The sequence below is a fragment of the Mesocricetus auratus genome, unplaced genomic scaffold, assembly GCF_017639785.1.
Source record: "Mesocricetus auratus isolate SY011 unplaced genomic scaffold, BCM_Maur_2.0 Super-Scaffold_15014, whole genome shotgun sequence".
NCBI lineage: Eukaryota > Metazoa > Chordata > Mammalia > Rodentia > Cricetidae > Mesocricetus > Mesocricetus auratus.
The window spans coordinates 31,717,643-31,731,725 of NW_024429186.1; the positions used below are offsets into that span (position 1 = coordinate 31,717,643).

At 46.5% G+C, this 14,083-nt stretch overlaps 2 long non-coding RNA genes across 2 annotated transcripts; both read right to left on the bottom strand.

Annotated features, from left to right (window-relative positions):
• Positions 1-1,131: 1,131 nt before the first annotated feature.
• LOC121139291 lies at positions 1,132-7,668 on the bottom strand. Its single transcript, XR_005876208.1, has 3 exons — positions 7,166-7,668; positions 4,567-4,703; positions 1,132-2,396 (listed from the first exon to the last, which is right to left on the bottom strand). It is a non-coding gene; the product is annotated as an uncharacterized LOC121139291 (long non-coding RNA).
• Positions 7,669-9,205: 1,537 nt separating this feature from the next.
• LOC121139465 lies at positions 9,206-13,149 on the bottom strand. Its single transcript, XR_005876422.1, has 3 exons — positions 12,668-13,149; positions 9,942-10,100; positions 9,206-9,625 (listed from the first exon to the last, which is right to left on the bottom strand). It is a non-coding gene; the product is annotated as an uncharacterized LOC121139465 (long non-coding RNA).
• Positions 13,150-14,083: the final 934 nt, after the last annotated feature.

The window sequence follows — 14,083 nt, forward strand, 5'->3', positions numbered from 1 at the left end:
TTCCTTTCCAGGAGCGGTCTGGCAGGGCTACAGGCTTTGTTCCCGAGGCCACTCCCTACCCGGATATGATAATATGTGTTGTGGGCTTGAGACAGTTAGAATCTCCTCAGAGACAAGAGGTAGGTAATTATGTCACCTGTGTTAATTGAGCCCTTGGAGTCCTTAAGGTGGCTGATGTAGATTCTTAATAACTAATTCAACTTAATTCTTAAATAATCTATGAGGTACGTTTGATTATAATCCCTTTTGCTGATGAAGAAATGGAGACAGAATGTAACCTTCAAAGTCAACACAAGCAAGGCTGAGGTCCAAACTCACTCTGGCTTCCTGGAATGTGCTCAACTTCCTTCAGAGTCAGGGAAGACAAAGTGGGACCAGGGGAGAACCTGCCAACATTTCCATACTGACTTATGGATTCAAGGCCTTAAGGTTCAGTTGCCTGGGGAGTCTTGGGACCCGTGCCTCCAGAATGTCATCTGATAGGCACTCAAACTCCCAATGGCCCCTCTAAAAGTTCCTGGGTTAGAGAGAAAGCTCTGGTAATTCCACTGTCCACCACAAATCTCAGAATGGACTGCATTTTGACTGACCCAACAGAAGGAAAAAGCATGGGGGCAGAGAGCTGGTATAAGCTGACTGTCTTATCTCTAGGCATTTGTCTGCACATGCCCTCGCCCATGTGGGCTTGGATTCTATTCTACGACTTGGACAGTCCCTTTCAAGACTAAAGCCAATGGCTTGGAGACATCTTTCTTCTTTATCTCCCACTCCTTCCTCTCACTCCACCCCCCATCATGATCAAGTCATACCATATATCTCTGTCTGGGCTAGAACTTGATATGTGGACCAGACTAGCTTTGAACTCACAGAGATTCTCCTGCCTCTGCCTCCTGTCTATCTCTGACCATAGAACCTTCCTCTCCATCTGTTCCTTGCGATAGAACATATATACCTTTGTCCTATTTGCCACTAGCCCTAAGCCAGATTTACATTTTTTTCAATGATTTTCCAAATTTTCATCTCTATATGCCTAGTTGCCTCTTTTATAAAATTAGAAGATCTGTAAATCCTAATCTCTTTCATGTTACTATGACAAAATAAATCTCACAAAAGTAACTTAAGGAAGGAATGGTTTATTTTGGCTTATGGCTCAAGGTTGGAGTCCTTTATGATGGGTCTGACTCTCCTGACTCAGCTTCAGGAACTTAAGGTGGTGGCTGATTGCATCTCAGTTGCAATCAAGAAGCAGAGGGCAATGAATTCGCGTATTCAATTGGCTTTCCCTCTTTTGTTCAGGATTTTGTTAGGGTCAAGGCTTCAAAGTCCAGTTGCCTGGGGAGCCTTGGGACCCATGCCTCAAGAATGTCATCTGATAAGAACTCAAACTCCCAATGGCCTCTCTAGAAGTTCCTGGGTTAGAGAGATGGCTCCATCTGCTACAAGTCTCAGAATGAACTGCAGCTTGGCTGACCCAACAGAACAAAAAGGACCCCAGGGATTGGGCTCATCCACAATTATAATGAGTCTTCCTATATTAATTACCACAATCAATATAATCTATAATCTTCCACAGCTTCCTGCTTCAGTGTGATTCTAGATTCTGTGATGTTGATAACACTCACCATTGCACTATAATACCGTCTTTTTAGGGTTGATAGGTGTATAGTGAGGTGGGGAACCAAGCACTCCACAGAGGTCAGGCATCAGTACATGGTGGTGGGTTGTACCATCTTTAGTTCTTTCTAGATTATGCTAAGATGAGTTTTTGCCTACTGGGCTAGTGTTTATAGCCACTATTCCACGTCCAGCCTTCATCTCTTGAGTTAGTCCTTAGAGTTGGACAGTGGACTCATTCCATTAGGTGTTTGTGTGTGTGGTGGTGGTGGGGTCTTGGGAATTCCTCAAGGCCAGTTCTCTTGATAATTTGAACATGTCAATGTGGAGAAGCAGTCAAAGGTGCTTTTGTAACAGCTACTGAGAAATCATGTCAACACCTTGGGATAGATTCTCTCTGTTGGGCACAGAGGTTAGGTTGAAAGTCACGAAACCTAAAATAATTATTGGGCAACAGCATGGTAGGGGATTACAGGCACAAAATAAACAACCTTCAGAAACTCCACACGCCTTGGCTGGCTTCACCCTAGCCATCCTCACCTCCTTTTCTTAGATTGTTCTCTCAGTCGGATGGCTGAGCACATCTTCATAGATTTAACCTCCATTGCTTGTAACATGAGGGGAGTTCAGATGCACACGCCTGCTAAATATGAGTTGATGATGACCCAGCCTAGGATAGAAAAGCGATCAGCTTCATGGATGAGTTCCTGCCACAAAGGAGAGTCAAGGTGAAAGGCTGATTTATCTCAAATCTGAACAGAGGAATAGATTTCCTGTGAAGTCTGATGAGAAAAAGAAAAAAAATGTGGTTTGACTCCATCGCATGAAGTAATTCACAGTGGGCCCCGCCCTGTCAGAGAGCTTCAAAGACCTAAGCATATTTGTGGTTTGCTTGTGTTATCCAATTCTGGGACCGACACATGTTGCTTTTAGTTCACGGCTGTAGTTTCCAGTCCTCTGGGCTCTTACGTTATGGTTTCACTGTGGTCACATACATCTCTCCACTGTTCTGGTGGAACAGCTAGCAGAAGGGATACCCCCGTAAACAGACCATAATAATAACAGTAGCTACCAAGGAGGAGACACACCGCCTTATATCATTTGTTGATTCTGCCCACTTCACAGGTTGGGAAACCAAGGCTTAGTACAAGTGAAATAAGTGACCTAGGGTCACATAGGTAGGAAGATGCAGAGCCTGGCTTCTCACGTGGCTGCTGCAACAGAGGGCTTCTTTGCCAAATTATGCTGTACTGCATATACTTTCTTCATTTTACATTCTCTTTGTGCTGTGATTTGTACCCTTTCTGCTGGATGCCTCCCTCAGATATGATCTGTACCCTGACCATCCCTTACACACACACACATGTGCACACACACATGCACACACACACACACACACACACACACACAAAATCTCAGTGTTTTGCTGCTCCAACCATTGCAGCCTAGAATAGACAGTCTATCATCCCTCTGAAAAAAAATTGTGTTTTTTTATTTTAATTTTAATTTTTCAAGACAGGATTTCTTTGTGTAGCCCTGGCTGTCCTGGAACTAGCTCTGTAGACCAGGCTGGCCCCGAACTCACAGAGATCTGCCTGCTTCTGCCTCCCAAGCGCTAGGATTAAAGGCATGTGATACCACCATCAGCCAAAAGATTTTTTGAGACAAGGTCTCAAGTGCCCCCAGGCTGACCTCAAATTTACAGTGCAGCTAAGGATGGCCTTGAATTTCTGATCCTCTTGCTTCCACCACCTCCAAAGTGCTGGACTACAGTCACATGCCACCACACCTGCTAAAACCCACTCTGAATTTTGTCTGGCCCACTGACCTTGGTCCTTAGGCATCATCTTGTACTGCGTTCAAATGCTTTAGTGCATAGACTGCCTTCCCAACTAAACAACAAGCTCTAGGAGTCAACAGCAGCTGCTTATCCCTCTCTGTGTCCCCCCTAGAATTATGTACACAGTAGTTGTTCGTTAAGAGTCTGGATAGGACAGGAGAGGTGGCTCAGCATCCTTGCTGCACTTGTGTTCTCAGAACTCATACAGAGCAGCTCACAACCAGCTCCAGGGGAGCAGATCCCCTCTTTTGGTCTCCGAGAGCACTGCATGAATGCAGTGTACCTGTGAATACTCAGGGGCACACACGTGCATATAAAGCAAATAAATGTTTAAGAAGAACCTGGATAGCTGAAGGGAAACTCCAGACAAATGTGCCACACATGGACTCTATACCGTTTCTTTTCAGCAAGTGGGATTCATTCTGAGCACAGGGTTCTCACTTGTAACTTTTGTTTTGTTTTGTTTTTCAAGACAGTGTTTCTCTTTGTTGTCCTGGCTGTCCTGGATCTATGTAGACCAGGCTGACCTTGAGCTCAGAGATTCTCCTGCCTCTGCCTCCTGAGTACTGGGATTAAAGGTGGGTACCACCACCATCAGGCTAAAATCTCATTTTTTTGTCTTTTTAAAAAAATCTTATGTGCGTTGGTGTTTTGCCTGAATGTATGTCTGTATGAGGGTGTCGGATGTCCTGGAGGTGGAGTTACAGGCAGTTATAAACTGCCATGTCGGCGCTGGGAAATGAACCCCGGTCCTCTGGAAGAACAGCCAGTGCTCTTAACCGATAAGCCATCTCTGTGATCTCTCTCTCTCTCGCTCTCTCTCTCTCTCTTTCTCTCTCTCTCTCTTTCTCTCTCTCTCTCTCTCTCTCTCTCTCTCTCTCTCGCAGCACGCATGCATGCGCGCATGCTCTCTCTCTCTCATACTTTTTAAAAAAATTCTTTTTTTCTGAGACAAGAATTCTCTGAGTAGCCCTGGCTACTGCAGCAAGGATGCTGAGCCGTCTCTCCTGCACTATCCAGACTCTTAACGACCTTCTTTTTGAAATGCCTCCCCAACAAATAGATGACCACCAACACAAATTCCCTGGTGAAAGAAAACAGTGAAATACCACCTCCGTTGTTTGAGAGTGTCTGTGCTCCAATTCCTCTCTGTTGCTATGATCAAACCCTGACAAAAAGCAGCTTGTCTAAGAACAGGCTGATTCATCTCACACTTCCAGTCCATCACTGAGGGACTCAGGGCAGGAACCTGGAGGACAAGAGCCAAAGAAAATGTTGCTTACTGGTTGAACCATACTCAACTTCGTTACAAAGCCCAGGAGCACAAACAGGAGAATGGTGTTGCTCACACTGACCCTCTTGCATCAATTAACAGTCACGATAATTCCCCCAACAAGCCAATCTTATCTAGACAATTGCTCTCTAGTCAGATGACTGTAAACTGTGTCAAACTGACGAGGAAAGCTACCTGGGACGGTTGGACAAATTATCAAAGTATCTGCATGCCTCTTGTTCTCTCATGTATAAAAGCAGAAGTGCAGTTTGGAGGAGTTGTGCTAGAATGGTAGACAGTCCCTGAAACAGGGCAGATACTGCAACTATTGTTGTCCCCATTGGTACATTCTAAACCTTTGTGGCAAATGTGTCCAGCAACTCAGAAACAGAGAGACGGCCACAAGTCTAATGGGGGTAGGGTGGAAAATTGCTGCCTGGGCTGATGAAAGCAGTGACGGGCAACCCTGGGGCCCCTGGGTCTTCCATGGATTGCTATTTGCTGGGTTTCAGGTTTTGTTTTGTATTTGCTTGTGGCCAACTCGGAACCCCCGTGGTGTCTTCCTATGGAACTCTAAGTACAGTTGCTGCGGGGGCCTGCTTTTCCTTTCTTTATTAAGAAAAGGAAACAGGAAATTGAATGTAAAACCCTCCAACGGTTAGAGTCACACCGAAGTTGTGAATTTAACCGCACCCCCGCCAGGAAATGAAAGTACAGTTCTCACCGTAATGTTCCTTGCCTTTCATGGCCCACTCAGTGTTTTTCAGATTTGAATTAGATAGTGGAGATGAAAGGATTGAACTTTGGGCAGGAGGGCTATCACTGGGCAATTGTTGACTGAGCACAGACTTAGCGCTCTATAAAAGGAGAAGGGCTTTTCACTTGCTCTGTGTCAATACAATTCTTTCAGATGTCACCTACTGGAGGGAAGAGGATACACAGCCGATCCTGACCCATTGATATGTGTGCTTGCTTTGGCTCATGTAGTGTGTTTTAAAACCATTTGGCGTTTAAAAACAGAGAGATTGCATGCACATGCATGCAAACACTTGGAGTCTGGATTCAATGACATTGTAAGGTAAAAACAGCTGCCTATTGGTCATGCAATACGGGCCGGTGCAGGAATCTACTGTATTCCTTTGTGTTATCTGCCTGAACTCATGGGTGTTTGAGATTTATGGCTTTTATCTTGTGTAAGTGGAAGGCAGACCCAAAGCTGCTGCTCCCACAGAACATAGGTAGAGGCCCTTGACACCCCGAGTCTGTATACTCCATCCTTCACTTTGACTTAGCCTTTCCTTGGTTACTTTCTGATACCCTAAAGACATCTGTGTGCATGTCTTCCCAGCCTGAGCATAAGGAAAACCGTGTCATTTCCTTGGTTGTTGCTTCAAATTATATGTATTTATTCAGTGTGTGTGTGTGTGTGTGTGTGTGTGTGTGTGTGTGTGTGGTTGGTACTCTCTTTCTACCACGTGGGTCTTGGGGATTAAATTCAGATAGGCATCTTTACTTGCTAAGCCAAATTGCTGGCCCTTGTTTGGTTATTTATTTCTTTTAGATTCTTTTATTTTAGTTTATGTGTATGAGTGTTTAACCTATGTGCATATACACACACATATGAATACACACCACATGTGTGCTTGGTGTCCACAGATGTCAGAAGAGGGCTTTGAACCCCCTGGAAGTAGAGTTACAGATCACTGTGAGCCTCCGTGTGTAGGTGTTGAGGTTGAACCCTGCTCCTCTGTAAGAACAAGTGCTCGTAACCACTGAGCCATCTCTCCAGAGATTTACTTGATTATGTTGATAGAAGTCTTCTTATGTAGCCCAGGCTGGCCTTGAACTCTCCATCCCCCTGGTTGCCAGGATTAAGGGTATTTGCCATTATGTCTGGCTGTATTGGACCCTTTGTTTTGCCACCCAACACATTCATGCTTCATCTGTGACTAGACTCCCATTCTCCTCCAGGGAATCACCCATTCTCCCCCTTAGTCTCTGCATCAGTCAACGTGAATCCCTAGATCCCCTTGATGCAGCCTTGTGCGATTCAGTCCACCCTGGACTGTACAATTCCATGAGGTCCTTCTTAGAGAAACTAGGCTGACCCCCCTCAGGTCTCCTACCTGAAGTCACCCCGTGAAACAATCCTAGGTGGAAACAGATGGACAGGATACACTTATGTGCCTCCCAGATGACCTATTTAATTTCAACCAAGGCCTCCGAAGAGCACAAAGACGTGTTTGTTTTTTTTCTTCCTTTTCTAATTATAAAATTCATTCCTGTTTTAATTGCAATAATAAAAAATCAAATCATACAAATAAGGTAAAGTCTCCCCATCTGTCCCCTTCAAGCCACTCTCTAAAGGTAATAAAGTAACTATGGCTACAAATAATATTGTTATAAAACTTACCACTTCTACAAAAATAAAAACTTACCGTTTACATTTGCAGAGGGTTTGTCGTGTTCCGATGCCATCCTGAGCGCCTGCCTGTATTATTCTCACTTAGGCTTTGCTATGGCCTGCACTGAGTATTTGCGATCTACACAGAAAGAATGCATGACATAGCAAGAGTCAAGTTACAATGCTAATAGAATTAGAATAGCCTGACTTCAGAGCCCAGGTTCCGAGTCACTGAGTTACAGCGAACGGTTAGATGTCTAGCCGTAAATGCATGTTTATATATATTTAACTGAGCTGCTGTGGACTGATGTCACACATTCTCTTCACAGTTATCTCTCATCTGACCATCATCTTTGATATCACTCCATACCACTATCTAGATAAGACAGTCAAGCTCTTGCTGGGTGAAGTGGTACATGCCTGTAGTTGGATACGCATAAGGCGGAAGTGGCAAGACCAGACGTTCCAGGCTAACCTTAGCTATGTAGCAAGTCCGAGGTTGGTCTGGGTTACCAATCTGGTCTCAGTACCTCCACCCCACCAACTGGGAGAAAAAGCAAACAAACATGAAGCTCTTGTCTGAAAAACATTTGAGGACACAGGTGACTTGAAGGGATGACAGTCCATTCATCTGGTGACCAAGCCACCCCAAGACTTCCAGAAAGTGAAAGTAATCCTCAAAGGATACATAGACAAAGGGTGACATCAGCCTTAGGGGACTGCTGAGCCTTAAGTCCATTGGTCATTGGTTGAGGGTGTCTGTCTGTCTGTCATCTCTCCTGGTACATAGGGGAGGAACTATGCATCAGGCCAATTTTTATTTCCAGAGCCTAGGGTGGCTTGCCTGGCTCAGACGAAGTGCTCAAGGAACATTGGCTGAGCGAGCGCATCGAGGGAGTGCTTGTTGAATGCTTCAGGGTGTGACCTCTAGAAGTGAGACTCACCCTGAGTGCTGTGTGGAGATGCTGTGAAGTCTCGGCTATGACACAACTGACCTGGATTCATAGGCGTTCATTCTCGGTGATGTCGGCTGTCGGTGACGTCCATACAGGATTTCCACACAGCTGCTCTCATTCTGCCACACTGGGGGAGAACCCACCCCTTGCATGCCAACAGCTAGTTTTCTGGTTTTGTTTTTCAAGACTTATTGGCTACTACAAAGGCAGTATAGCGTGGTGGTTACCAATTTGGGATCTGAAGCCAGACTGCCTTCCTTCAAATCTTGGCTTTGCCATTCACTAACTCCGTGGCCTTAGGCATGTTATTTAACCTCACAGTGTCTTTATTTGCCCACCAGTGAAATGGGTATACTTACCTAGCAAAGGGTTACGTAGGAAAGAAGTAAGGTTTGTCTGAAACTGTGGGTGCAGAACGTTCAAAAGAATAGCCAGCAGGTCAGCAAGTATCCTTACAGTAACAGCCAAGTTAGTTGATCCCCAGCCCCACTTCTGGGACAGGGTCTCTCTGTGTAGCCTTGGCTGTCCTGGAAAGGATCAGATAGCAAGGTGTGGTAGTTTACACACTCTAGAAGAAGAGGCAAACAGATTTTGTGAGTTTGAGCCAGCCTCGTCTACATAGAAAATTCTGGGCCAGTTGAGCCTACATAGTAAGACCCTGTCTTTAAAAAAAAAATTAAAGATCAGATTGCCCATTGTGGGGGTACATACCTCAATTCCAGAACCCATAGGAATTCGAAGACAGTGTTGGATGCATAGCAAGTTCAAAGCCAGCGATTTGAAATCCTGTCCCCCACCCCAAACCAAAATTAGCACATAAATTAGTTTAAAGAAACCATTAAATGATAACACAAGATTCTGTACTGGCTTTCACCCACTGTGTCCTACAAAGCCAACGTACCACTGGTTTTGAAATAGCATAGAGGAGCCAGGCGGTGGTGGCACACACCTTTAATCCCAGCACTCAGGAGGCAGAGGCAGGCGGATCTCTGTAAGCTTGAGGCCAGCCTGGTCTACAGAGCGAGTTCCAGGATAGGCTCCAAAACAATACAGAGAAACCCTGTCTCAAAATAACAACAACAACAAAAGAAATAGCATAGAGGTTTACCACAGGATTTATTGTTTTAACTTGCTCTCCCTCCAAAGCCACAGAGAAACCCTGTCCCAAAAAACCAAAAATAAATAAATAAATAAAATTTTAAAAATTAACTTGCTCTCACCCCTGGATGGTGTTCCAATTCATTATTAGTTTCTTGGCAGTTAAAGTGCATGCCTTTCTGGATGCTGGTAACAGGGCCCAATACACATAATCCTTTAATCCCCTCCTGCTGTGTGTCCCAAGTCCTCTCTCTGCCTTGTGGTCCTCGTCATCTGCCTGCGGCATCCTCTCTCTTTTCCCTAAGTGGCCTGCATCGTGTCGTTCAAACAGAGCTATCCCAGCCAAGCAGCTGTTGTAGCATCGTCACTGACTAGGATAAGCCCTCTTCCGTCTTCTCTCCTGAAGGTTCTCCATCACACAGGCTGTTCTCTTTCCTTCTCTGTCAAAGCAAGATGACTGTCAAGATTCATAAGCCTAAAAAGGAACTGTTTAAATTTTTAAAAATTTCCCCCAAATGCCAATTATATGCCCACCCTTCTCACGGTCAGTTTACTCCTGGGTTGCTGTGGCGATGATTCTATTATCGAGGAGTCCCTCAGAGTGCAAGAGCAAAGGACTTAGGGTAATATTTATGTGCATACACACACACACACACACACACACACACACACATTGATAATATGCCATCACAAAAGTAATGCCAGGACTGTATCAGAGGTTAAATTAATCGGCCTAAATTAAGTAGACCACTTAACCTGATTTGTAGCTGGGGCTCCCTCCGGTCTCATCTCAGGTTTTTTCAGAAGTACATGTCAGCTCCCTGATCCCTGGTTTGGTGCAACTGAGTCAAACATTGGATGCTCCACACTTTCTCCTGTGCTCAGTGCCCAAGGTCAGCCTCACTAAGGTGTGACCTGGGCAGAGACGGCAGTCAGTGAGTGGAGAGATGACGTTCTCACACACACACCCCACCACGTAATGGGGCTTAAACCCAGAACCTCACTCATGCTAGGCAGGTTCTGCCACTGAGTTTCATCCCTACACCCTGCCACCCCCCCACACCTTTACTTTTTATTTTGAGACAGTCTTGCTAAGTCACTCAGGTAGGCCTTAAGTTTGCAATCCTCCTGCTTCAGCTCCCCGGATCCCTAAGATCACAGATCCACTGGCTGTAAGTTATGATGGTCGTGATGGAGTCACAGCTAGTTTGGCGGATTCTTGGTGGGACTGGACTATGGCATGGTGGGGGGCCTGGCATTCTCTGGAGAGGACACTGAGGTCCATGTGCAACTTATGTGCTCTACTTCCATAAATGGGTTGGAATGGGGTACAGAAGGCAGATACTGACTAGTGACATCTTACTCAGCATCTCACCCGTGTGGTGCAGCAATGGACCGCAACAGTTTTGTCCCTCTGTTTAGGTTTTGGAGGCAGATAACTCAGGATCACTTCGTGTATTCTTAGACTCCCCAGGACTTGGCCTTCCCTCTCCCACCATACTGACATTGCACACAATCTCCCCCTCTAACCCTGTGGCATGGAGGAAGTTTTAGTGCTGAAAGGTGGCTTTGCCCCAATGCAGTCATTCATTCAGCAGATACTTGCAGGGCAGCCTGAGCGCTGGGCCACTGGACATGGTCCTTGTCTTCTAGACGCCCATGGTCTAGGTGGACTCCAGGGCAGTTAAGCAGCTCAGGCAAAGGTAGGCAAATATGCCAGGGGAGACACCTCCTCTCCTGCAGGAGGAGTCAAAACAACTTGTTTGGGTCAATATCTGGAGGGAAAAAAATGAGGAATTTTTCCAGGGGGGGAAATGATAACTCACACCTTAGTGCTAATGTGGGAGACTGAGTCAGAGAATGACAAGCTTGAGGCCAGCCTGGGCTACATACTGCACAAACACAACTAGCACCAATAGCAACAGCAACAGGAAGGACAGTCTGGGGAGATGGGACAGCACATAAAAACACATAGAAGACAAGAGTCTGGCAGCACTCGGCTGTTGGGCTGTAGATGTCACGAGAGAAAGGGGTAGGTCCACCCGGAAGAGCTGGGAAGGTGGTTATGCAAATGAAGTCACAGCCAGGCATGATGCGTGCAAGGGTTAATCCTAGCACTCAGGAGGTAGGGCGGGTGCATCTCTGTGAGTTCGAGGCCATCCTGGCCTACCAAGCGAGTTCCAGGACACGCTCCAAAACAATACAGAGAAACCCTGTCTCGAAAAACCAAAAAATAAAAATAAAAATAAAGAAGATGAGGCAGGAGGATAATAAGTTTGAGGCCAGTCTGGGCTATATAGTGAGAGAGAGAGACACCAAGAGGGTGGGCGGGCAGGAAGGAGAGAAGGAGGGAGGAAGGGAGGGAGGGAGGGAGGGAGGGAGGGAGGGAGGGAGGGAGGGAGGGAGAGAGGGAGGCAGGGCGGGCGGGCAGGCCGGCTGGCAGGAGGGAGGGAGGGAGGGGGAGAGAGAACAGAGACACACACACAGAGACAGAAACAGAGAGACTGAGGCGGACAAATGGGCGGGGTAGACCCAAAGGCATCAAGTAGACTACCAAGGAGGCAGGAAGGTGAGCTGCTACCTCCCAGCCTGGAAGAAGGGGGAAAGGAGGGCACAAATGTCAAAATTCCATCCAATTCCATTATTAATAAGCCACACAGTGATTCATCTGTACCTTCCCCATTCCTGGCTTCATTTCCCCATCCGGCCCCTGCAAACTTTGTCTTTGATTTTGGTTCATTTCCCTTTCCTTCTTCTCTTAGTGGCTCCCTTCACTAGAATTCTCTGAGGAGGCCCACCCCTTTCGGCCCTCTGTAGTTAATTGCCAGATTCCCCTGGCTTTCTTCATGGAAAGCTTCAGGCTTCTCTTTCCAAAATCCCTCAGAAGCACTTTGGCCAGTGGGAGCAGGATCAACTCCTTTCAAAGGGCAGCTGAGAAACAGTGCAGCCATCAAGTAACGAGTTATGGGAACTCCATGGCCACAGCTGCTGCAAGTGCCGGGAACCAAATCAACTGTGGGAGCCTTGGCCCTGGGCCTCCCATTCTGGCAGTTCCCACAGCCAAGGTTCAGACCTGCCAAGTCTGCATTCCCCCGGGCAATACCTTGTGGGTTCCATCATGTCACCCAGAACGTACCCATGGGGATTATATACGGGAAGCATGTGGCTCACTGAGAACGGGATGTCTCCTCACCCTGCTAGAAATGAGAAGCAGGGCAGATGCCCGGGGCAGAAACTCCTTGAGCCCTGTCACTCCTATTCTGTGTGAATGACACACATGTGGAGAAACCTAGCACTTTCAAGGGTGTTCTCATAAGAGTCCGTGATATGTTCATCTATCAAAATGTATATATGTCTAAAAATAAAAGATCCAACCTTAGAGAAAGTCTGAAGACAAATCATATATGGAATATGGTAAATCAAGCCAGTGGGGCTCTTTAGCAAAACAATCACAGTCCTTGCAGAGTAAGGGGTGTTTTTACCTGTAAGGAAATACTTTCCAGGTGAGATTATCCCCATGAGTGTGGGCTGTGCCGTCTTCTGTCACGGCCCATCTCTAAACAGGATGATCACGTTTGCTCTCGTAGCAGCTGCTGCTAATGTCATATAAAAACTCCTGCCATTCCAACGCAGAACCATTTGTGTATAATTCACGAGCCCCTTAGGTTCCTTTTAAAATGAAAAGAGTTACCAAAATAGAAATTATTCTTATCACCATGCCAACAGCAGTTCCTCAACATCGGCTCACAAACACTGTCCTAAAGCTCAAAGCACGGACCCTCACGTTTCTCCATCAGAAAGATCTTTCCATTTCCTTCCAGAATGAGTTTCCTTCACTTACAATGCCTTCACCTGAGGTATATGCAAGCTGGCAGGAACATACACACGTACACACTCCTCAGCACACACCTCTCTTCTCATTCCCCAAGAGTACTGCATGTGTGTGTGTGTGTGAACTGATGACATATTGTGACAGAATGCGCAAGAGAGTGAGGCTCAGCCTCAAAGCAATGCAGGTCACGGCGATAGGCTTTATATAACCCAGAGCAGCAGAGAGACCCAAAATAGCCTCTTTCCTGCTGCTCAGTTAGTCTCCTCCATCAGCCAGGGATAAAATTAGAGCAGGCGCTGACGTGCACCTGCGTGTGCAGAGGGACTCCAGGGAGACAGAACAGACTCAACACTCTGCCATCAGCCACGCAGGCTGCCAGAGCTTTCAGACTCCAATCTGTCACCAGACAGAGGTCGTGTGTGTGCGTGTGTGCGTGTGTGTGTGTGTGTGTGTGTGTGTGTGTGTGTGTGTGGTTTTCACTAGTGTAAATGCATACCATGTGGAGGCCTGCTCTAAGGACAGTGTGTCAAAGGACTGACCTAGGAGCTGGTGGCAAGGAGCTTGGCTATGTGGGATTGTGCAAAGATGTTTTAGGCTTGTTGGAAGGAAGTCAGCTCCCATGCCAGCTCCCAAGTTCACTTTGCAGTTCCTTGTCACTGATCTACACACTGCTTCTCTCTGAGCCAGGTAGGGTAAAGGCTGGCCCCTTTGAAGCTTCATTCTGTAAAGCAGACAAGCAAAGGCGAAGTGTGGCTGTGGTTTGTTTTGTATTCGGCTGAACCAAACACACACAATCTGGAGGTTGAAAGACTGTGCCAACAAGACGAGGGGAGACGGGCTGGGGAAGGTAGCCCAGCTGTCATTTCGGCTTTGCAGCTTTGACCTTGTCTGGAAACCATAAACACTGCTCCCAGGTGAGCTCTGCAGAAATGCTGTCCAGCTCCAGCAGTGACATGATTTCTGTTCTGCTCGAAAGAAGGCAGCACAGAACCTATATGCTAAAGAATAAATATGAGGCTTGTTACTTCCATCACTGAGGACAAGGTATCACCTCCAGGGAGGGAGC